The 26,080-nt window shown below is 41.9% G+C and overlaps 1 protein-coding gene across 4 annotated transcripts in view; it reads left to right on the top strand.

Annotated features, from left to right (window-relative positions):
• Positions 1 to 512: 512 nt before the first annotated feature.
• Atp2b1 (ATPase plasma membrane Ca2+ transporting 1) overlaps positions 513 to 26,080 on the top strand; it is a 106,871-nt gene continuing 81,303 nt past the window's right edge. For 3 of the 4 annotated variants that reach the window (XM_057757621.1, XM_057757623.1, XM_057757624.1), the window contains exon 1: positions 513 to 934. The gene's annotated coding sequence lies outside the window, so the exon portion shown is untranslated. Of the gene's footprint in view, positions 935 to 2,413; positions 2,533 to 26,080 lie in introns of those variants that run through there. The other variant, XM_057757622.1, reaches the window with a different exon arrangement.

Raw genomic sequence — 26,080 nt, forward strand, 5'->3', positions numbered from 1 at the left:
CCGCGGACACCGTTTGAGCGCTGCAGCGGGTATCCCCGGTGTCCGCCGGCCAGCCGGGCCAGCGCGCCCACGGGGACAGTGGGCTCCGGTCCCTAAGGGTGAGGCACTCGGAGCTGTCGCGCGAGTGCGTCACTGTCCGGGACGGGAGACAGGTCCGCTAAGAGAGTGGGCGCCGAGCCGCGCGGGGCCGCTCTTCGGTCCGCTGACCAGGCTTCGCCTCCCACCTCGGCGTGCGGGTGCGGGTGCGGACCGCTCGAGAGGGGAAGGTCGTCCCGCTGCAGCGACGGTCGTCACTCTCCGGCCTCCACACGTTGCGGGTACCGCCCGGCCGCGCGCCTAGGAAGCGCCGGTGACTGACGGAGTCACCGCCCCCTCCTCCCCCGCCGCCCCCTCCCGGTGCCCCTCCCCCGGGCCGACACGTCATGGAAACACCGACGTCAGAGGCCGCCGGCCAATCAGAGGCCGCCGCAGGAGGGAAGGGGAGCGCAGGAGGGGGCGGGGACAGCCGCCAGCCCGGGCGCGCACAGGGAAAAGGAAGAGGGAGCGAGGGAGGGGCGCCTCGGAGGCGCGAGTCGCCCGCCCTGCACTCCGGCCACCCTTTCGGCCCCGTGCGCAAGTTCTGGTCTCCGGGCGCGCGCTCCGCCAACCCGGAGACGCGCTCGCCGGATCCTCCCCTTAAACGCCCTCACGGTGAAGCGCCCAGTCCCGGTCGGTCCGAGCCGCGCTAACCTCTGCTCGTGCGCGCGCGCCCGCCCGCCCGCCCGCCCTCAGGCTCCCCGCGGGCCGCGTCACGTGACCGCGCCCAGCCAAGGCGGCAGCGGCGGCCGCGCGAGCATCGGCGGCGGTGGCAGAGGCAGCGGGAGGCAGCTGCGCCGCCAGCGTGGAGCGGGAGGCGTGGAGGTGTGGAGAAGAAGGGAGCGTCGGACCGGAACGGGTGAGCGTCCTCCACCCCCTCTGCCTACTCGGACGGGTCCCCAGCGGGTCCTCCCCGGTGCACACGGGCCCCTCGCCCCGGAGCTGATTGCAGCCCCTCGTGCTCGGCGGTCCGCTTCCCGGTGTGTCCCCCTACACACACACACAACCCCGGACCCCGCCCCGGGCTGCACCCCGCCCGCTGCTGCAGCGGACGACGGCGCGGGGCCGGCAGAGGTGCCTTGCCGAGCGCGGCGCGCCCTGAGCGCGGCTTTGCGGAGCCGAGGAGGCGGGTCCTGCGGGGACGCGAGCGGCCACTCGGCGACCGCCGGGCTCTGGGCGGGGGCCGGCCGGGCGCCGCCTCCTCCTCCTCCTCCTCCGCCGCCGCCGCCGCCTCCTCGCGGTGCAGCGTGAGTAGGGAGCCCCGGCTGGTGGACGCCGAGGCTCTGGGCTCCGCGGCGGCCGCCTCGTCCCCCGAGGTGCAGCCGCACCTCCGCGTGGCGCCCCGAGCCCAGCGAGCCGGCTTGCGGGCACGTCCCGAGACCCCCACGCCGCCATCCCCGGTTCCCCCCAACCCCTCCCGCCTAGCCTTCCTTGATTCTTCCCTCGGAAAAATGGTTCCCGCTGCGGGCGAGGTGAGTGGCGGCCGGTGGCCGCCCGCGGCGGGGGCGGCCACCTGCGGGGGAGGCCGGGCGGAGCGCGCAGGGCGCGGCGGGGGTCCTGACAGCTGGGCTCGGGGTGGAGTGCGACGGGTCCCCGCGAAGTTGGCGGAGCCGCCGGGGTTCGCTCTCCTGCTAGGGGGACCATAAAGGTGAGAAGGCTTCCTCCCCGCGCGCCCAGCGCTGGCTCCAGCACGGAGTCGCTGTCCCGGTCGGTGGGTCCTCGGCTACACCCGCGCCTCTCCTACTTGGCGGGGCTGCCTCTGCTGCCGCCACAGCCCATCCGAACACCGGTCGCCCCCACCCCGGCGTGTGGGTGGTGACCTTGAGGGCAGCCTAGCCCGGCACTCCCTCTCCCCGCGCCCCGGGAGGGTCACCCATTTAATCCCTGCGTTGGGCCCCTGAGAGGTGCTGCCGGCTCAAGGTGAGGGTTCGTGCTTCGGCCTCCCGGAGGGGGTGCTGTGATAGATGCGTGTCAGACAGGACGGTGACTCCCGGGGAGTTGGAGAGCCGCCCCGACTCTCTGTTCAGGTCTTGCGTCTGGCCCCCCAGGATGTTCACGCTTGCTTCCGATTCATGTTTATGTACTTAGTTTAAAAGAAAAAAAAATATCTGCGCTGTCCTCAGGTCCCCGGAAAGGGTCAGTAAGAAGGAGGGTGACATTCCAATTGCCGGAGGGGGGGGAGCGGAGAGGGCGGGGGGGGTTCCTCTCTGTTCCCATCTTGCAAGAGAATTTAGTGGCTTAGCTAGTTAGCGACCCCTGGGTCTGCGCTTCGGTCTCTGCCTGGGTTGGTCTCTGTGCGCATTTCGTTCACCAGTTTACTGCGGGACTCTAGCATTGGGAGGGAGTGCTTTTGCTGTAGAGGTGAGAGGACCCCCGAAGGAGGACCCAGAGGAGAACTGGGACTGCTCTGCGTGGGTAGAGGGGTCTGCAGGACCGCCAAGGACGCGATCCTCCTCGGTGGGCTGATTTTTTTTTTCTCTTCCTTCCTGTGGGCTGGAGCGCTGCAGACCTTTGCATGCTACTTTTCTGGGTTTATTAATAATCTAATGGCTCCTGTTGGTATCGATTGCTGTTCTTGATAAATTAGTTATATGGATTTTTTTTCATACGCGTGTAGGTATATGCACGTCCTGGACTGTCTGCCTTTCAACATGGAAGGCTTTGTTGTGTTTCACCTCCCCCACCTGAGGACAGTCTTTACTTTAAAATAAGGTTCTTACTCAGCGTAGGTGTATTTTATAATAATAAGTACTTGTAAGGGCCTGGTTTGTGTAAAGCGCTCTTAGGGCATCCCTTTGGATGGTGGCCCATGAGAGTGAATGGAGAGTCTTGACTTGCTCTGCCACCAACCTTCCCTAGGGAGACTCCCTGTCCTTGTGTGTGGCAGGGATGGATTGGGGGAATTAAAGGGTTGGAGGAGGAGAATCTGCCTTTTGTACTTGGGTGCTTCATTTGGCACCACCATCCCAACCCCTCTTTTTTCCCCTCCTGGTGAGTTCAAAATTTGAAGTAAATAGAATTTTTTTTTTCTTATTGGGAGGTTTTTTTTAGTGTATGAAATGGGCCTTTTAAGCCATGTTTTCAGGGAGCTGTTTTAGTTTTTACCTTGCTTTGGATAAGACAGTTAAATTGCTGTCATTAAGGGTGGATCTCTGCCCTGATTTTGGCTTGGGTGTAACTGCAAAGATCTTTGAAAAGTAACTGTTATTTTCTACCATATAGTCTGCAAAAGTGAGTCACATTCGGGTGAGATGAGGACAGAGCGCCACCTTTGATTTAAAATTTTGTTGTCCCCCAGTCCCATCAAACGGTGAAAATGAAGAGTACGCCTGCTTACTGCAGTTGTCTTTGCTGCACCCATTTAGAGGGAAGGGGGACTTGTCTTCATTTCTCTGTATCCTCTAGTTTCTAAAAGATCTTGAGAAGCATTTCAGCAACTGTGTGGGGAAACTACGATGTTTTGTTTTTAGATGAAGCTTGAGACCTTACGTAGCCTTCTAAGATGAGGTGAGGAACTGGTTTTGACTCATGTCGATAATAGAGTAAGAGGATATTGATGATCTGGACCGACTGAGGGAAGGAGGTAATGCAGCAGTGTTTTCCACTGTGTTTGGACATTCCAGCAAATTCCAGTACCTACCAGCATGGTAGTGCTTTTACTACTTTTTTTTTAAACTGCTGAGCTATAAACAGGTTCTAAAATAAAGAGCAAAAATGTGGTAAAATTATTTTTCTGGCCTGAATATGATATATTAATTCTTTTTCCTTCGTTATCTTGTTTTACCTGCCTTTCATGGTTTTACCGGGTGCTTATAATTACTTGCTTTAAGTACTCACATTCAAAGTTTAATCAAGACCATGTTGGGAAAAGTGGATTCTGTGTACAGCTCCTCTCAGATGTATCTCATATGAAAATAAATGGACTTTTTCAGGCTTAGGGGAAAGAGATGCTGTAGCGACAGCTGAGCTGATGAGATTTCCCTGTTCGCTCTGCGCCGCTCTCTCCCTTCTCAGATCCAAAGTTTAAGGTACACTATCTCTTTAGACAGACGATAATTTTTTTATTGTATACCGTAGAACACAAGAGAAAAGGATGTAGCCTTTAAATAATGGGTAAATTAACATGGATATTACCTAATACAGATTTTAATTACAGACCACAAGCTATTATTACTGTTTTATCTGCCTTTAAATTTTAATTCAATGTTTGTGAGTTCTTCTGACTGCTGTCAAACGTTAGATGTTGAGCTGTAGATAAGTATGAAGCTATAATTAAACAAAAAATCCGTTTGAGATGATAGATTACTTATGCCTTCATTGCTCCAAGGCCTCCTTAAAGCCATAGACTATGGCCCTACTAACCTAAGACATTTAAAACGATCAAGGTGATGCATGCAGAATAATTAATACATTGTTAAATGTATTTTGATAAAATTTTTTATTTGGGCATTCAGTTGACTAATTTCCATGGACAAACATGTTAACTTCATTTTGAATGAAACAATCTCTTATGTGAAGAGATTTACGAGGACTTGTCACTCAGTAAAACTATAAATAATAATAAAAATAGTAAAACTATTGTAATATTGAACATCAAAAACATTTGACAATTTTTCCTATGTTTTATACATATAAGGTTTAAACTAGCATTTTATGTCTTATGGAATTTGTAATTAATATGAAAACACAGAAAGAGTAAGGATCAGGAAGCAGAGACTAAAGTTCCTGCATCTCGTGTGAAAGTGTTTACTTGATTAGTTGAAGGGAAAATGATTTTCTGGTAAATGTCTTATAAAACGGTGCTATTAATAGCTTATTTGGGGATTTACAGACTCTGAGGCAACATTACAAGGAAAATGATATATACAGGAAACTTATTTTTAAAAGAAGTGACAGTTTCTTAACTTTTAGAAATGGTGCTTAAAAGCACACACCAAATATACTGCTTTATTAAATTTTTTGTTACAGAAAACAGAATAACAAAGTTAAATCACCATTTTGACAACCCATAGCCAATCCACTGTCAAAATCACCATACTAGAAATAAGTCTGTTATGAATGGGCACATTAGGTAAATAGATGGAATTTCTTAAAATATCAGATTCTTGTTATGTAGCCCTGGCTGGACTGGAACTCACTATATAGACCAGGCTAGCCCTGAACTCATAGAGTGCCACCTGCTTCCAACTCTTGAATGTTAAACTGCATTCTTACGTTTAATATTTATAGCATAGGAGATCCTCAGTACTACTTAATATTCAATAGTATCTGAAAAGTTGACTCTGTAGCCTTCGTTGTATGTGTGGCCTGGACTTTTTATTTTTCTGCTAATACTCTGTTGTGTAGCAGGTACCTAATAGTAGCTTTTCGGGGTTCACGCTTGTTGGTGCTCTATAACAGTGACTAAGGAACGCTCATAGCTATTTAGTGTGGTTTTTTTTTTTTTATCATACTGTGCTACATGATTCTCATGATGAGTAATTTTTCCAAATGAGTTACGTAGAGAGTTGTACCTTCCCCTCTGGTAGTCAGGGTGATTGATCTAGGTTCAGTGTCACATAGCTGACAGATAAATCAGCCAGACCTAGACTTGAGGTTCTCTGAGGCTCTCTCTTCTAGCTCTGCTCACTGCTCTGCTCACTCACTGTGTGTGCGTGTGTACAAGCGTATGGATATTCATACTCATGATCTGTGAAAGGGCAACTTCTGATCGGCATAAATTTAATAATATAATGAAAATAAATTTGCTTAGGCTTAGCTTTTTAGTTTAATTATTGCTTACGCTTAGAGTAATATAAACGATCCGTACATACCCTGATTTGCTTAACACTGAGTTAATGAATATGAACATCTGTAAAATATTAAATTTATATATTATTTTTTAAAAAACCTTGTTTTCAGTAACCTTGTTTTGTTTCTCAATAATTTAGTTAAAAATAGAAATGTTCCTTCTTTCAAATCCTGTAATGTTTTATGTGCTTGTTTTTCAGCCACAGGTATGTTACCTAAATTTTTTTAGAATATTAATTTGTTGAGCAGTGGAATTTAGAAGTTTAAATAGGTCCCTAGTGAGGAGATTTTAGTTCATGAAATCCAAAACCTGGTTACAACTCTCTCTCACACAAGAAAAGGTAATGGGTCTCAACAGTTAGTGTGGTTCCCCGGGGCAGTCACTCAAAGTGCGGGCCCTTGGCATCACCCCTGCAGTTCTGATTCAGCAGATTTGGGAGGGGGGCTATCGGTGTGAATTCTGAAAAAGAATAAAACTGAATTTATGTTATGTGAAATTGTAATATTATTAAGAATCCTTTATGATACAGGAGGAAACCGTTGATCTATTTGGACATAGTCGAATTTATGTTTGGAAATAGTTTTGACTGTTGTAGAAGAGTGTGATTTGTTGGCTTGGGTAGTTTCTGTGATAATTGTAAAAAAACATAGATGGAAAATCCTCTCTTATCTGTGTGCGCAGTCATCTTTCATCTGTCTGTGGCTACTTCCTAAGCACTGTAAACTCTCAGTGTTCTTCCTTATATTCATGTCTAAATGTCTGCTGTCTTCAAAGGATTTGAACACAGGTTTCTTTAAAAGTGATTCATGTTGTGTCTTCATAGTTTTGCATCTCTAGGCATCAGTCTACGTCTTGTTTTATTGTTACAGGGAACATCCTTCTAACAACTGGGCATAAACTAGCAGGTTTAGCATTTAGCAAACAGGTATCTCATAACATGTTGGTGCTGATAATCTTTCAAGAATATTAATTATACTGGATTGATAACTTACCAAATGTACACCAGGACAAAAGTTAGCGTTGTTTCACTTAGATGTTAGTTTGTATAGCTAGGTTAGGTCCATTTTATCCGAGTGTTAAGGCTGCTTTAATTACTGCATACTGGTACATACTATATATGGAGTAACTGCCTTGAATAAGTTTCCTGTTTAAAATCAGTCTTAAAATGTGGTTATTGTTTTGCTTTATGTATATCCATGTAATAAATAGTACATGCATTAAAGTGAAAGTAGTTTCAAAACCCATCTCAAGAATACTGAACTTGTCTTTATTTCTAAAACTTAGCTTATTGGTTGAGCCTTAGGGAACAGTTAGAAATCATGGGGTCTAGTTTACTAATGGTTATGGAAATCTAAATTGGTATTTTTGGCAGAGTGGGAAGACTTCTCCCTATAGTCTCTTAAAGCTGTTGTCTATTGAATTTTTCCATAAACAATGTTAACTAAAGAATATATGATGTTTTGAATTATTTCTTTGGTAAGAAAATTATTTGCTACTTGTAAGAATAGCAACTTCTAATACTGTGGTTTTTAACCTTTTGGGATTCGGGTTTTGTATTGTTGCTGTCACCCGGGCCTCTAGAGACAAGGAGCGTAATTTTGAATGGACCACTGCTTGCTTACACTGTGAAATCTGAGATTATACTCTTCACTGAAAACTGGTGTGACTACTGGAGAGACCTGATGAATTTAAGAAGAAAGTGTATGTTTTCTGAAAAGTAAACCTAAGAAAGGATTTGACTATTTAACTTAAAAGGAGTTCTTACAATAATTGTATTGTTAGCAGTGCAAATCTGTTCAGTTTATTGACTGAGAACATTCTCCTGCCACGAGAACTAATAATCTTGTTCGCAGAGTTTCTCAGTTCTCGTTTTACTCTAACCTTTCATATTTGTGCTGAAATTTGTTGTCGGCTTTCTTAGAAAATACCTCATCTGCCATAATTTCTTCACTAAAACATTTAGTAGCTCTGTTTAAATCATATAAACTTATTTTGGAGGTCTTGGATCAAATAAGTAAGCCAGTGTTTTCTAAAGTGTGTTTAATCTGATTCTTAGGAATATTAAGGGCTTGAGGAAGGAGTAGAGCTGAATTCTAGGATGTACTGTTTATGCAGTTTTTCCATTTGGGATTTCTTTCCTTTTTTAATGTGAGATGTCATTGTTTGCTTCTATTTCATAGATCACCTTAGTGGAGCACCTGTCTCATCTGTCAGCCTTAATATGCTTCTAACCAGGGTCACTACTTCGTACACTTGCAGTAGGAGTGATTCATAAATATAACATCAAATGAATTCTGTTTTCTGGAGTCGAGAGCCATGCTGTACGCACAGCACTGTTGACTGTCCTTTGGAGACAGCTGAATAGTCTGGCTGCTTCCCTGTTCCCTTTGCAGTGACTTCATACATGTCTTTCTTCTGACCTGAGACAGCTCTGGGTCTTCTAGGCTAAATGTGCCTAGTATTCAAAGCTCAGCGCCTGTCTGCTTTTCCTGTCTGCTCTTCATTAATCTGCCCATCTGAATTCCTCTAAGTTTTAATTTTGGCTATACACTTACTGGTTTTGTTTTAAAGATTTATTTCTCTTTTTACTAATATGTATTTGTGTGTGCCTGTGTAAGTTTATGTGCCCCATGTGTGTGTAGGTGCCCATGGCGGCCAGGGAGCAGTTGAATCCCACTGACCTGTTGTGAACTGGCGGTTGTGAACCATCTGGTATGGGTGCTGGGAACAGAACCTAGGTACTCCTAACTACTGAGCCATCTCTCCAGCCAAAGTTAGGCACTTCTTATGTTATAGATCCCCTTTCTGTAAGAGTTTTCATTTGGAGATAGTATGGAGAAGTTGAGAAATATGTTCATGAAGATGTATAGACTTGAAGACAACAGATGTTTGTTTAATCAATGTTTTCTGCATATTGAGTGTGTATCTTTTGCTAAGATATAGATAACAGAGAAGCTTGCAGGAAATTGAGAATTTCTAAAGCCTATTTTATCTTTGACTTTTTAACCCTGCTTTTGCTTAAAAGAACAGTCTGTTTTACTACTGGTAGAGTGACTCTTTTTCATTGACTATTACCAGGACAGTAGAATTTAGCTTCTATAAGGAACTATTTTTCATTCGTAAACAACATGGTATATCTATTCTTATTAGACTTTATTCTGATTCTAAGAAGTGGTTACAGTTAATATATCTATTTTTAATCAAAACGTGTGTGTAACACAACTTTCAAAGAAATAATAAAAATAAAAAAGAGCAAGTCATTGGGAAGAATATATTTTTAAATAACTAATTTCATTTTTGGCATGTGCTGTCTTTGTCTTTTGTTTGGATTAGTGTTGAGATGTGCTTTCTGGTTCTATATATAATCCACTGATATACTGCATAGTATAAAAGGCCATACGTTGAAGCATATATTGTGACTTATAATTTAAACATTGCGTTCTTACGGTTTCTGTTATGGATAGGACTGCTTGTGGAACTATGATGGGTTACGGGTTCCACTGTTTTGGAAAAGGGTTTTGAACTGCAAGTGAACTATTAGTCCATGACCTAATATTCAGTCACTGTAGGCATCAGGAAGAAGTATAAGGATACAGTCTGTTAGAGTTTATAAGTACAGTAATGTGGTTTTTCTTCCACCTGCCTTTAGGTCAGGAAAGACCACATCTATCAGTTCTACAGAATGCTCATTTTATACACACGATATTAATTTCAAGCATCAAGTAATTATAAATTTACCATGTAAATCATCACTTTTAGAATACTTGGAGGGAACTCTAGAAATGACCCATTTTCAGTAATTAAATTTTATACATGCAAATTTTGAAAAGATTTTAAGGGTTTATATTTTAAGTGCTTATTTTCTTTAAATCTTACTTTTGGACATTATCCCATGTAGGCCCAATTTATTGTGATTATATTTATACCACCCCCTTTACCCTCTGTTACCCTCTTCCTTTCCTTCAGTTCTCTTCCTTCCAGCTAGTCTGCCAGTGGCTGCACTCTGAGAAAACTTTCAGCAACCATTGCCAGTCAGCAGCCTCTCAGGAAGGGGTAGTGCCTATTGGATACCTCTTCCATTCCTGATAGGCTGGAGGGGCCAAGTCTTGTGCTTTGTTTTCATGATTGCAATATCATGTCTAGATGACAATGTTTTATAGAATTACTCCCCATCGTGTGTGTGTCTGTGTGTGTGTGTGTGTGTGTGTGTGTGTGTGTGAGAGAGAGAGAGACAGACAGACAGACAGACAGACAGACACCCCCTTTCCAGGGCTCAGCATTCAGCAGTTACTCATTCTCAGCATTTGACGAAATAGAAGTCTGCATCACCCTTTACATCAGGGAGCCTTTCTGCTGCGGGTTCACAGGTATAAAAATAAAAAACTTAGAAGGCAGTTTGACAACACATTCATTTAGGGAAGCACTGGTAGTAGGGTCCCTTCATGGGATGATGACCTCCTTAGGCTTCTCAACAGTTTTATAGTATGAGGCATTCCATCCTGTGGAATAGGCCTCCAGTCCAATCACAAAGCAGTTGGTTATCCCCAGATAGTTGTGCCACTGTTGCAGCAGTGTGCATATCTTGCTTAGCTGGTCAGTATTGTGGCACATGGTCTACAGCTAAATAAGACCATTGATGTGTTGCCTAACCATACTGTAGGTAGACGAGTTTTGATAAGGTGTCATAGAAAGTATTGGCGCTTGGTCCTGCTTTAGTTTTACAGTTGTAATGGTAATACAGCTGAAAGTGATGCATGGGAGTGGTTTCGTTAGTGGAAAAATAAAAGGAATGTGAAGGCAACAATAATATCAGCAAAAGTAAAAATGGATGAGTGAAAGCAGTATGTCTTGATCTTTTTGGACCAGAATGCACACAGGTGTTAGTGGCCTATACATTATACTGCCTGCCGATGCCTAGAATTGTGTGAGATCACCCATCCCTTTGCTTTGGGTCTGTCCTCTTCTTCTCAATTCATGCCCAGCGCCAGCTGAGTCGTGCTGTCACTACTCCTTTTTTGTTCATGTGACTCGTGAACTTCGGGTAGTTTATATACTCAAAACAACTAATGCCATGACAGAAAGACTGAGGGGAAGGACACCAGTGCATACAGAGAAGACACCAAGCAAGGATGGCCAGGTAGTTAAACAACAAAGATGGTGGGCGTGCTCAGGGAACCGAGCTCTCCCAGCATCAGATTCCAGGTCAGGTGTTAGAAACACAAGATCAGTCCGTCCCCTCTACACACAGTAGATTTAGGGTAGAGGATGGTTGTGTTGCCTTAGAGTGAACCCCAGTCTTTTTGCATGTAGAGCACTGGGACCCAGCTGATTTCTCGGTCTCCTTGCTCCTCTTGCTGAAGCGGTTTCAGTGTGGTGTTGTCATATTCCTGTGTGTGGCCACAGCTAAGATGTTCACTTTGCTTTTCCCTCTGTGATATTTCATGGACTCCAGTTTTAAGTTCTTTCTTGTCTTTGCCACTGAAAACCCTAGGAACTTTGAGTGATTGAAAAGCTTGTGTTGTTACCTCCCAGAAAAGTCTAAAAAGGGGTATTTTTTAAATTAATTTTCTTTTTAGTTTAGCTTTCAGAAACCTTTATTAAACTTAGAGCCACTGTTTTTTCCCCAACCTTTAATTTTCAAATTTTGTTAACTCTATCTTCTAACTTCATTTTATTATTTGACTTTTCAGCTGTGACAAGCACTATTTGGTTAGTGAAGAGAAATAAATACAGTCATTGAAAACCTAAGTTGTCTAACTCCATCGGCTACCTGTCAGGTGTACACCGAAAACATGAATAGTGAGTTCCTTATAAATTCAGAGGAAAAAAAAAATCCATACCAGAATGTTGGAAAGAGCTACAATAGCCTTACATCAGAACTCAAGATTGCCACTTTCAACAACATGTTTACTGCACAGTGTTATACCTTAAAAAACAGCAAGAAACATTTTACGTTATGATTTTATAAAAAAGTAAGAGAAACACACTAAATCAAAGGTGTAGACATCAGTGTGCAGCTTGCTAACTCTGGATTTCACTGTAGACGATCTGACAGGTACCTCCCCCTTCTCTCTCTTTTTTTCTTTTTTTCTTTTGAATGCACACAAATTGGAATCTTTAAGACTTTCTCCTCGAGCCAGAGAGCTCTTCTGTGCTAGACAGCAGGCACACTAACTGTTAAATGGGAGGTGGCCCTCGGTGTACTCTCTAAGCTGAGTTCTAAGCCAGTGATACTAAAGCCTAATATCTACTCAGTTTGCATTTCAGAGTTCCCCAAAGGCTCTCAAGTGTAGCTCTGCCCATCTTCCTCATCCATCCAGGTTATAGAAGCCTGTTTTCTGGGAAGCTGAATACACTGAGGCATGCAACTGAAAACCAAGATACACTCCTTGGTGGGTACGTGCGGGTTAGCCACTGCCTATTTAGCCATTAGTGTGCCTGCCATCTAGCACAGGAGAGTGTTCTGGCTCAGGGGGAAAACTCTCGAAGATTCTGCTTTGTGTGTTCAAACATTTAAAAGGAAGTCTGGGTCAGGTCTTCTGCTGTGAAATCCATAGTTAGAAAGCCACACACTCATGTCTATACCTTTGATTTACCCTGGTTGTCTTTTTCCCCCCTAAGACCAGGTTTCTCTGTAGCTTTGGAGCCTGACCTGGAACTAGCTCTTGTAGACCAGGCTGACCTCGAACTCACAGAGATCCACCTGCTTCTGCCTCCTGAGTGCTGGGATTAAAGGCATGTACCACCACTGCCCAGCTTTGCTGTTATTGTCTTGCTTCTTAAAAAGTCAAATGTAAAATCTTTCTTATTTTTTTTTTTTTTATTTGAAGGTATACTGCTGGGCAGTAAGCATCCTGCTGTTTAAAGTGACAATGGAGAGTTCTGATGTATGGCTATCTCAGGAAAATCACCACAGTCATTAAGTGTAGTCATCTCCCACAAAGATGTCTTTCTGTCTCTTTATACCACACCCCTTCCCTCCATTTCCCTGCTGCTTTCCTCGGGTAACCACTGATCTGTGCCCATAGATTAATTTGAAATTTCCACAACTATAAGTACATAGAATCATACAGTATATGCTCTTTTGTGGTCTGTCTTTCACTTAGTCGAATTATTTTGAAATCCATCCACGTTTTACCTATTCATAGTTTGTTTCTTTTTATTGCTGATGAGGATGTCATTATATAGCTGTAACACAATTTGTTAATTCTATTAGCGGATATTCCGGTTCCAGTAAGTCATAGTTTGTTATTATTGCGTTATATTGCTCTTTATCGTTTAGACCAGAGAACTTTAGGAATCGTCTGTGTTTGTGCTGGGAGGTGGAAGAGTGTTAGTGAAAGGAATATATGACACCTAACTAAAACAGGGAAACTGTGCTTCAGGATTATTTTTAAAGATGGAGATAGGTACTGTTCATCACCTTGTCATCATTGTGGTGATATACCCCAAATAAGTCAGCTTGAAGAAGGAGAAGCTGATTTGGATTCATGATTTCAGAAATTTGGGTTCACCATTGCCTTGCCCGTTGGTGTGGGCATGCTCTGGCAGAAGCATGTGGTAGATAGAGGACTAGATAACCCCAGGGCAGCCCAGAAGCAAGGAATGGGCAGGCTCCAGTATCTCCTTCAAGGGCACACCCTCAGTGACCCAGCTTCTTTTCAGTATGTCCACTGCCTCACAGTAGCGTCAGGTTGGTAACTAGCCTTTTATGCTAGAGGAGTGGGACTTAATATCTGAAAGCATCATAAGCACTAAATATCTGAAGTATATCATAAGTACTTAATATCTGAAAGCATCATAAGTACTAAAATGAATAGTTAATGGATTAAAAAACGTAGTTTGTAGTTGCCTCTGAATAGAAAATTATGTAGGACAACTAAGGGAATTATTGATATTTAAAAGTAAAAGAGCATTGTAGATCTTTGCTCTAAACAAACTTATGTGGTAGAGTTTTGTCAAAACTACAGATAAACACATTTAAGTGTGTAGATACCCCAGATATGTCACCTGTAAGTCCCTGTGTCTGTTTGCAATCTCGAGTGACTTAGATACATACATCATGCTAGTTTGGATGAATTAACTCGCTTTTATGGAAGCGAAAAGGAGTAATGCAAATATGACTGAACATTTCTTTTGCAAAGATATTCTCTGTACAGCTTACACGTTTATTTCCCCCCTTTCTTGATTTCTCCTTTAAGTTTATCTTACTTCAAGTTCAAATTTCTAAGTCCTTTATTATGAGGAACAGTGGATTGCCATCCATAATATTGTAATGTTTTAGAGCTATCTTTTCATGGCACCCAAGTAATTCCAGTTACTCTGACCAGAAAAAGGAAATTTAAGAGAAGTGAGTAAAATGAATCTCTATATACCAGTTTTTCCTGTAACCCATTGTCCTAAGACAGTCAAGTGAGTGAGTTCTATGGAGTTTGCGGGCGAGGTAGTCTACAGAAAAGAAAAGGTTTATTGTCTGCAAAGGTTATTCTCAGGGTGGGGGAGATGAATGAGTAAAGTGTTTGACATACAAGGGCAGGGGTTCAGATCTCTAGCACCCACTAAGTGCCAGGTGGGCATGGAGGCTCATTTCTGGTCCAGCCTTGAGAGTTGGAGACAGGGAGCAAGATAGCTAGAAGCTGAGTCAGTGACCTGTGGGCTCAGTGAGAGACCCTGCCGTCATAAATAGAGAGGAAAAAGGTACCTCGACCCCATCATCTGGCTTCCATATGCACATGCACACACTCTACACATATGAAAGTGAACATACATCATACACATTTATCTGTGTATATTACAGTGAGTTTTAACTTTTTACTACCTAAAAGTAAAGCAGCATTAATTATATAATGCTTGGAAGATACAGAGTAATGTAAAAGTAAAAGAAAATCAGGCTGGAGAGATGGCTCAGTGGTTAAGAGCACTAACTGCTCTCCAAGACACCCACATGGTGGCTCAGAGCCTCCAATTACTCTAGTTCCAGGGGATCTGACGCCCTCTTCTGCCCTCCACAGCCACTAGGCACACATGTTGGTGGTGCAGAGTCTACATGGAGACAAAACCACCTATACATATAACATTAAAAAAAAAAAAATTAAAGAAAATCACTCACTCTGTGTCTGATAAACAACTAGCTTTAAAATGTAATTATTTTGGTGTTTAAACTGTGTATATTTTAATACCATTGAAATAATAAAGTGTGATTGAATTGTTTAAAGAGAAGCTTGACATGATTTCCCCTCTAAGTTTTCTCCTTAACGTGATGTAAATTAGTATGATCCAACCTACGGCTATCCCTTATATGCAGTGTGTTGGTTTTCCTGTCTGTTAAATAATTCCTCAGTGTGAATCTTTAATTGTAGATGGTTACCTCTACTTAGGACCATGCCCTTTATAATTATTAAATTTAAAGAAGTATGGTTTGTGACCTATTAAAATTTCCTTCCAGCTTCCCAGAGTCAGGGGTTTGGGAATGGTCTTTTCTTGTTCTGTATATAATGTTTCCTAATGATCTTCAAGTCTTTCCACTGTTTTCTCAAACTCCCACAGCACTTTTTAAAACTGTATCTGTTTGACACTTCCAGGAGCTGTTCAGCCCTCGAGTAGAGAATGTTAATTTTTCTATCACTTGCTTTTGGCATGATGCCTGTTTATACCTGTGAGATTCTACATGATTTTGAATGAGCATCTTGTATCTAGTGGTGAGCTTACATCCACTGGCTTCTGATCCTATGAGATATTTGTCTCTGTTCCACTGTTAAGAGCACTGACGTCTCTTCCAAGGATCCACATAGTGACTCACAAATATCAGCAACTCCAATTCCAGGGGATCTGATTTCCTCTTCAGGGCTCTTCAGGTACCATGCACACATGTGGTGCACAGACATATATGCAGGCGCTAGTGTATATAAAATAAAAATAAAATGCTTGTTCCATCTCTTAGAAGCAGTAGTGTGCTTGGACTGAGTGTCTACCAACAGCTCCTGTTTTCTTTTTTAACTTTGAGTTGATGGATGTGTTAGTCGATGACACAAAAGATCTTGTTACGGCTACTATATGCTTTAGAAATTTAGCCCTTTCTGCAAGGAGAATTGACTACCTTAGTAAATAGAAAAGTGGACGATCTAAGGAGCAAAGACTAGGTAGAGAAAACTTATAGATACCTAAACAACTGTGAGCTCAGAGTGCCAGAAATCAATGCCCCAGAGCAGAATAATGTGGCTTGCCTTTGCTTTTTAGAGCAGAAAGCTACAGCTGTTTTAGCATCTAAACTTTTATGGAGAAGTCTGTGTGAAACTAATAACATAATGCTACATGTAGGTAAAATAAAATTGTGGAGACATTTCAAGTTGTTTTAGTGGATTTTCATAATGATATTTTCTGATTTTTTTTTCAAACCAGATTTTGAGTAGAAGACAAAGTTTTTATTATATATATATATATATATATATATATATATATATATATATATATATATTAAATGGGGAGACAAGAAGATCAGGAGTTCAAAAGCAGACTGGAGTACATGACACTGTCCTAAAGAAAAGAGGGGGACAGGGAGATGGTGTGTGTGTGTGTGTGTGTGAGAGAGAGAGAGAGAGAGAGAGAGAGAGAGAGAGAGAGAGAGAGAGAGAGAGAGAGAGAGAGCGCGAGCGCATGTGTGAAACAGACAGACGCTGCTGGTGGTCAGGTATTCCCTTTCCTGTGAGGGCTCTCATCAGGTGCTGCTGGCTCCAAGAACCAGTAGTGTCGGTGCAGCTGTCCTTTTCCTTGCTTGTTCTCTGTATTAAAGGTGTCTGTCACTTCTAGCCGTTTCTGTATTTTCCTACAAATCAGAGGGGCATTCTGGGAAGCACCTTCAGATCTCAGCAGTTTTGCCGCCATCATTTCTGTTCTTAAAAGTTGCTGCTGACAGTTTTCCTTGTATTTCCACAAAGAGCCAAGGGCTGGTGAGTTAGGCTCTCCACTCACTTATATAATGTCAGACTTTTCCTATGACCCCTTTCTTGATGCATATTAATTCATGTAGCATGGTTAATTCACATTGCATAGTTCCCCCAGAGAGACACTGTCTGGTGATGGTTGCCGTCCTGAACTGAGTGAAAACTGTTGACAAGGTTCTTTGGCCACACTCCTACATGTATTTGCTGTCAGCTGCTAACCTCATAAAGCAAACCCCCAGAACCGAGGCTATTTTATTGCTTTTAGGGTTCTTGAAAAATGTTTATTTAGCTGAAACTGTAAATACATATAGGAAGCTGGAGGTCATCATTGAAAGCCACAGATAATGCAGGAATTGTGGGCTTTGGGATTAAGATGACAAGCTACAGAAGTGGGATGTGGTGGGGAGAGAGAAAAGAACAGATTACATAGTTGGTTTTAACATTTTTACATCAATAGCTGCTTATATATGTATACTTGGGAGTTCAGAACAAGTAGGGTTTTTTTTTTACCCCTTTGGAATATCACTTAAAAATTATTGTTATAAGTGTACTATAATGTGCTTTTTATGTTGAAGTCAATAAATGCCAGTCTTTGCTGGTCATGGTGGCACACACTTTGAATCTCATCACTCAGGAGGCAGAGACGGTTAGATCTTTGTGAGTTGTAGCCCAGCCTGATCTACAGAGCAAGTTCCAGGCTGCCAGGAAGGACTACACAGGGAGACCGGATCTCACAGTCGTGAGGAGTTCCAGTCGTGGACTGATGGCTTCCTGCAGTGGGAAAGAATGAAGCAGCAGCAGGGATAGAGGAAAGGTTAAGAGCTTTCGGGTGTTTTCTGGGCTAGCCTGGGGCTGTTGTTCATCCAGTTTCCTGAATCATGTAAAACAAAGAAGAAAACCAGGAAATTGGCAGAAAAACATTTGAAGAAGCCAGATTCCTCCTGTCAAAACTCCAAAAGCTACTTTTCAGGTTAGGTGATTACTGGGAATGTTCATTCATATTTTATGTTCATTCCTGTAAATTTTACAATCAGTTTCCTAATATATTGCAAATGACAGAACAGGTTTGAGAAACTATTGTTTGGAAGCAAGCACAAGGATCTTGCTTAAAAATCGAAATTTGACATCGTGATGGCATAAGATAACATTTTTTAATTGATCAGATTTAACAGTCGTGGACAGCTGGTTGTGAAATAATTGCCCTTTGCTGTTCTCCATATCTGCAAAACCTTCACCTGGAATTAACCTCGTTTAGGACCCTTAAACTCATTCATGAACCCCTACATCTCTCAAAGATTAGGAGTCTCTAACTCCTAATGAGTGGGCATCTAGTTGTGGTCCCAGCTCTGCTGGCACAGTCATCTCCCCAGTCATCCTGGGAGACCTTGCTGATTCCAGATGTGCACAGCAGCTGTTCACTGTTCCCTGTCTTTGTCACACCCTGTGCACTAAATCCCTCATATTACAAAACACTGCTCCTGTTCAAGGCCCACTTTAAAGGCCAAGCTTTGAGCTGCTCCTCCAGCTTCCTGCACAGATGCATCCCCGTGTCTGTGTTGCAGTCATTTTATGTTGTTAATGCTTCCTTGACTGTGAAATATCAGGTAGGAAGTAAAGGATGAGAATAGTCTAACAGTTGTAGGGGAGGGGAAAGTGTGCTCACGGGAATGCCTGTACTGATGACTAGTGACAGTTCTTTTCTCTGTTGTTACATGTAATAGAATTTATCCTTCAACTAAAGACATAAAAATTGGATTGATACTGGGCTATCTTTTCTTTTAATATTTTTTTTAATATATAGAAATCCAAGTTCAAGCATTTTTCAGTTCAAGTCAACTGAGCTATACTGGTCTTGGATTGAGAATGGCATCACAACAGCATGTTACTTTCTATAACCTGTGTTCTTTATTCTTAACCTCCTCCACAGCGTCTCTGCACAGTGCACCCAAGCTAGCCGGCCTGAGAGCCTATTGTCCTGTCCTGCCTCTCACCTTGTCTCAGGAAAGCTAGGATTACCTGCTTTGTACATGGGTGCTGGGGGCTGACCCCAGGAGTCAGGCTCCAGCAGCAAACACTTTTATCCATTGAACTCTTCTCATCAGCCTAAATTTCACATTTTATAATTGTCTGTGGTTTTCTTATTTTTATTTCTGTCGTTAATGTAATAATGATCCACTGGGCTAATGCATAAAAAGGAAACACTGCCCTTCCTTAATTCGAAAATCCTCTTCTGAGAACAGGCCAATCCCTTTCCCTATAATTGCCTGTCTGACGTGTGACAGGCAATCTGTGCAAACTAGATTTTTGGGTTCAGTGTTGTTTCTTAATTACAGACTTCTGAAAGATACTTTAAACAGAAATGAGGGATTCAGATTCCCATGGACTCAACAATGACAGAATGGAATTTCCTATTTGGGAAGCTAATAGTGCTGAGAAGCTGGAAAGAATGACTATTTGAGCAAGCGGGCGAGCAAGAGAGAGAGATGAGAGAGTGAGTGAGCGCACATCAGGTTTCTTCCAATTTTGAAACAGGGCTCTCACCGAACCTCATGCTCACTAATTATTAACTGCCTGGCCAGCAAGCCCCAGGGCTCTGCCTGCTGGGATTTTTTACCTGCCACACCTGTAATTTTAAGTGTGCGCTTAGAATCCAAACTTAAATCCTCAGGCTTGCACAGCAAACATTTTGACCTGTCAGCCAGTTTTGAGTTTTTCTAAAATATTATTTGTTATCTTAAATTTGACTGTTTACAGGTCTGTCGTCTTTGGATAGAGGGAAGTTCTTTAGGAGCTGGTGACCTAGACCTAGCAGAGATCCGGGATATTGCAGGTCCGAGGCTGGACAGTAATCGTAAATTTCACATGCTGACTTCATTGTGCTTGGCTCTTTAAAATTATCCAAGATAACTTGTGATGTGTTGGCAAAAGATTTTTATGCAAAATATTTAGTTTCTATCTTTGTGAATTTTCATTGTGTCATGTATTGGTTAGGATTTTATTGCTGTAAAGAGACACCATAACCTCTGCAACTCTTACAGGGAAAATGTTTAATCAGGCCTGGAGTACAGGCTCAGAGGTTTGGTCCGTTGTCATCATGGTGGGAAGCATGGTGTCCCATAAGTAGACATAGTACTGTAGAGGTAGCTGAGAGTTCTGTGTCTGGATCTGATACAGAAGGAAGAGTGAGTGAAACCCTGGACCTAGCTTGAGGATCTGAGACCTCAAAATGTGCCCCCAGTGACACGCTTCCTCCAACAAAGCCACACCTACTGCAACAAGGCCAAACTTGTAATAGTGCCACTTTCTGTGGGCGAATGGGGACCATTTACATTCAGACCACCACACGCCTCATATCTCATACCACAAGTTTTTCCTGATAAGTTCTTTAGACATGCTTTAGTCGTGGATTTCACCCTTTGCCTTGAGTATGAGAGAATGGGTTTGGCTCATTGGCTCTAATTTTTGTAGTCATGAGGTTAGAGAGTCTGATTTTCGTACAAGGTTAGGTGATTGTGTGAGAACCACGTTGCAGCAACAGCTGGTGTGCCTTGATCTTCATGGCAGATTCCTAATAAGGTAAAAAAGTTCCTTTCTTTGTGAGTTTACCTGCCCAAGTGCCTAGAGGCCTAAAGGCCAGTTCTCTAGTTCTGGGTAACTGTCCTTTCCTCTGTCCTTAATTGTGCCTCTGACGTGCCTGTGTGCACTTGAAGTAACGTCTGAGTGCTCTCGCTCGCTCTCTCTCTCTGTGCGTGTGTGTGTGTGTGTGTGTATAAATTCTTGATATTAAAATTTTTCTTGGATGACTCTTGAAATGCTTGCCTGTTCCACCAATTTATTGTTCCAAAAATGTTCAGCATTTAATTTATTGACTAAATGCTTGTTTCCAAAGGACCTGTTGAAGTCTAATTTTGTTTAGGTTGTGCCACTCATTTAAAGTAGCAAACAAGCAGTGAGTATTTGATGTTACCCTGATGATTTTTTTTCTTTGACATAGGGTTTCATGCAGCTCAGATGGACTTGATCTTCTCACTTCCCAAGTGCTAGGCTTTCAGGTGTGCACCACTATATTTGGTGGTGTTATTCTCATCTTACACAGGGAATGTATATACACTGCCAAAAACATGGTTGATGGTAGGGCAAAGTAGTCGTTGTTAATGAACTGTGGAATTTCTGATGATCCCAGGGAAAGGAGAAAACAGAAAAAAAAATGTGTCAAAACTAACAAGTAGTAAATAATAGATGCTGAAACACATGCTTAAAGTTTAAAAACAATTCTGTTGAATTTGTGCTCAGGAGCTTGATGATGATCTGATTGATTTAGGAGATTTGTGTTTCGAAACACTACTTTATGTCAGGACTTGCCTCTGACAGTTTCTGTGATACAGCTTTGCCAATATCCTTACAAGGGGATGGGTTACGAACCTTATTGTGAGACTTTTATATAGATCATTTTAAAACACAAATATTTGCTATCTCTGTGACATTTTCTTTAAAAAGCACCCAGAGTAAAATTTGCAGATGATTAAAGCCATCAAGCCCCATCAGAATGACTTAAGATAATTATTTCTTGGTAAAAAGTGGGCATTTACTAATATGCATATATTCTGGTAGATTTAAAATTTTTGTAATTTCTTTATAGCCATATTGCACAGTAATAATGTTATCTACAACAAAAAGTCTAGAAATTGTATCAAATGTCTAGTGAAATCTTAACTAAAAGAATCTAAGCTTCTAAAAAGTAAGGAATTTGGGGCTTCTATACATTTCATATTTAAACTAGAGACAAAACATCCAACATAATTTAAAAAAAAAAGAGAGAGAGAGAACTCCAGGTTTATTACAGGATCAGTGGTTCAGAAGCATTATCCCACCTTCTGGGTATGATGATCTACAACCATTTGATGTTTAGGAAACAATTGTTGGCTGGTCATGGTGGTGCGCTCCCATAGTTCCATCTCTTGGGAGGTAGAGGATCAGGAGTTTGACACATGAGATCCTGTCTCAAGATAAATGAATAGAGAGCAGAGTAATAGAAGCAAAACACTGTATTTGCATGGTGTGCTGTGTGCATGAGAAAGGTGGATACGAGGTCAGTAAAATCTATCTCCCAAACTGTATGTGAAATACAAAAATAAAAGCATAGATTGAAAAAAATCTTACACAGAAATTGTAACAGTCAGGTCTTACGGTAACATTTGCACTTTTGATGTTAACGCAGTTTCATACATGCTTGTGATGTTACCTTTCCTACTGATTTACTCTACACTAATCAAACGGTCCCTAAACAGATAAATAAATGCAGGCACTGCTGCACGTGACGGGAAAATCAGGCCGATCCTGTTAATTACTCCATGGCTTCCTGGGCTTTCTTAAAGTTTAGAAACTCATCAAGGCCGCTGGTAGAAGTCTAAGTCAAGGAGAAAATGGGGCATTAGTTAAGGTCAGAGTTTTGTCTGTTCACTATCTCAGGCAATGATATAACCCGCTAACACTTTCTTCTGCACAACCATTCAGGTCTCTTTAATATTAACAATCACTCCTGTGGGTGACCATGCCAATTACAAATAAAGCAGCAGCTCAGGATTAAAGGTGCACAAGTGTTTTAGGTTACATAATATGCGGAGACTTGAATGAAAATTTTGTACAAATAAACTGTAGAATGGAGAATAAGTTCCAAGCATAAAAAGTAAGGCTTGGACCTTGGGACTAATCATTTTATGTCATCTTGTCCATTTAGCTACCAATTATTTGTGATAAATGGAGACACAATACATTTCCATATATACAGGACAAAGTTGCTTTAACCACTGGCTTCTTCAGTATCCAACACACTACCTGAAGCTATAGCTGTGCCAACATAAAGTCAACACTCAAATATTACCTTGGATGAATCTACTACCGTGAATGTTTAGGACATCTGAGTTTTACTCACCTGTGCAATCCTGAGCAAAGTGGAGACCACTGGGTCTCATCTACAAAGCAGATAGTTGCACCAGGTCCTCAGAGCCTTTTTAGCTTTACCTGCTGCCCCCAAATGTTTTAAATCCTTGACATCTCCAGGCACGGAAACATCTGAGCCCCATTTAGTGGACATAGGCGCACTTCTTGTATACAGTCTCCTTTACAATAAAATGACTGTAAGATGACCCAAAGAGTCACAGCATAGACTCATTACTGATTTTATGTTAGTGGCTCAAAAACCCTCGTTCATTGTATTAAATTTAGTCCCTAAATGTAAAAACCTCTTGATGGCTCTAATTAATAAAAACCTGTAGCCTTTAAAATTGGATTTTGAATACTGGTACATTAAGACATACAGTCCGCATTTCAGATTCCTATTTACCAGTACAGACCAAAAATTTCACTCTGTTACTGTCTGTCTTGTCGGGTCCTAAAAGGGCTATGAAACCAAGTACTGGACTTCTCATTAAATTTAAACTTAAGGTAATTAACAAATATTTTTAGTCCATGTATGTCCCATCCAATATTTGGGGCACATAAAAATATTCATTGGCAAATGGGTCTTTGTTTTATATGATTATAAAGCCCAGTTTCCAAGGAAGAAATTTTAAAAGTGGATTCATCTCAGAATATTAATGTTTTTCTCCCTTAGCAAATAAAGTATATAGAACAAAAAAATTGATGTTTTTCTTGTTAGGACCCCCCATTTTTGTGATTATCACTGTCAATTCTTTTATCAGTTGGTCTTCATTAAGAAAATGAATGGGGGACTATGAAGGTGGTTAAAATGCTTGCTGTGCCAGCATGAGAACTGGAGTTGGGATGCTCAGAAACCTCTATAAATGCCAAGGGGGCAGGTACACCTGTAACTGTAGCATCAGAAGGCAGAGGCAGAAATGCCCACTGCAAACTGGCTTGTAGATGCCATCACAATGTGAGCTCTGGATGAATGGTGGAGGATGATTTCAAACATCAACTTTCAGACCTCCACAAGCACTCACCTGTGCACCTGTCCACACGTGTGTGTATCACACCTGTACACATATACCACATACACCACAGCTGAAAAAAAAAGTAGAGAACAGATTAAAAAAGAACACTGAACCAAATTACCACTTTTATAAGACTAATTCAATGAGGCTTTAATTAAACACTTTTAATAGGCTGGGAAGGTGGCTCTGTGGGTAGTCATGCCTGCTGCCAAGCCTGATGACTTGAGTTTCATCCGCAGGACCCCACATAGCAGACAGACCAACTCCTGCACGGTCTCTTCTGACCGCCACATGCCCACTGTGGCATGCATGCTTCCCCACACAAGTACCTGAAAAATGAGTAAAATGTAATAAAACCTAAAACAACTTATTTATAAGTTTGTCCCCTTAAGTCGAAACAAATTTTCTAATTAAATATTCAACCTAAGTTCTAATTAAAGTTTAATATCATTTAAAAAGAACATTTTGTGTTACCATCTTTATGGGAAAATAATTTTGTTGAAATTTGAATTAGAAAGGGACTGGGTAATTAGCATGTTCATTTCTTTAACCTTAGTGCATAATAAATTAAAAAATTCTAATAATTTGTTTTAAATCTTTGTATTTGTGGAAAATACAAATATCCTCTAAAGGGTATTATATTAAATTAATTTAATAGAGGTGTCCCAGCCGTCTTTGCTGGTACGTGCAGCTCTCACCCCTCACCAAAGAAGCTTCTCTTGAATAGAAAGAGACCGTCACAGAAAGCTACAGCTGGTCAGAATGCAGAGAACAGCCCATCATGGAGTCTCCAGGCCCCATAGATAGATAAAACTACAATGTAAGTTCTATACCTAAAACTCAAGGAACATTACAAAAGAGGAGACAACCAGAGAGTCTGCTGTGAATTGTGTCTTCTGAAAATGGCAGGGAATCTTCATCCACAGTACCTCAGCACAAGGCCCAAACAGTGACAACACTAATAAGCACACAAACATGGAAGGGAGAGATCTCAAGGAGCCTACCCTTAGAGCTACAGACAACTCAGGACTGCTGGGTGTGGGAGAATTTGTATTCTAGGTGACACACACACAATTGGTTATCCAATACCAAGCTGTCAGCTCTGAAGCCATATGCTCATAGCAATACTAAACAGACTTGGCAGGTTGTAGTTTACTCTGTGTGTATGTGTAACAACAGTCAAGAAAAACAGCCCTGGATTTCAAAGGGACTGACAGAAAAAGGGAGGCATTGGGGGAAAGAACACTTGGGCCTAGAGAGGGATTGGGGAATGATTAATTACATTTTAATTAACATTTAAATCTTTTAAAATAAAGTTTAACTTAAGAGGCAGGATTATATTTTTCTAAGTAACATACTTGCTGTACTGTATGTGTACCTGGCTTTGTAGAAGCACTCACTCGTCTCTTAATGTAAATTTAGATGTATCTTTACATGTATACACCACACACATGAAATGAGACCTTTCCCAGATCCAGTGGTTTTGTGTTGAGAATGTACATCATTGTGCCATGTCTTGATGTTTTAAACGTAGTGGATGCACAGAAGCCTCTGCCAAGAGTACTATTAAGTCTGTTAGTTAATGTTTGATTTATGGTTTGTGTATTTGATTAATTGGCTAGCATTCATAATTGATCAGTATTTCCTAATAAAGGGCATACTCAGTATAATGTTATTTTGCTAAAAACTTCCTAGGAGTAGGAAATGATTTGGAAGATTTGATGATCTATTTGTTCTATTGATTACACTAAAGAGCATGTCTATAGTTTTATTCTGCATTATTCTAACCATAATATAGAGTAAAAGTGTATTCATAAACATCCTTGCCATCTGGCATGTTTGTCATAGGAGACAGATGTTTGAGAAAGGGCTATAGTCTTCGAGAGGAATGAGTCAAAGGGATGGATTATAGGCATCAGAGGCTGTAGGTTTGTTACAGCTTGGCTGAGTTAGATGGGATTTGCCTTCTCCAGGAGGTCAGAAACAGAATAATCTTTTGCCTTCTAAACTGTGAAAATTTGATTTGATGAACAGACACTGGAGATAATTTCAGAAATAATTCTAACAATGGCTGGTGGCACCTTCAGTTCATACAGCAAGAGACAGGGCATAGAAACAATTTTTTTTTTTTTAAAGTAAAAGGGACTATGTTAGTCTGCTGGTGCTGAGGTAAGAAAACACCACAGACTGGGTTACTTCTGACCATACCCGCTCTGTTGGGTTAGGACCCCACCCTTCTAACTCACCTAATAGTTCATTACTTCCTTGAAGTTACAACCACCAGAAGTCATTCTGGAATATAAGGCATCAGCACAGGAGTT

The sequence above is a fragment of the Chionomys nivalis genome, chromosome 25, assembly GCF_950005125.1.
Source record: "Chionomys nivalis chromosome 25, mChiNiv1.1, whole genome shotgun sequence".
NCBI classification, from domain to species: Eukaryota; Metazoa; Chordata; class Mammalia; order Rodentia; family Cricetidae; genus Chionomys; species Chionomys nivalis.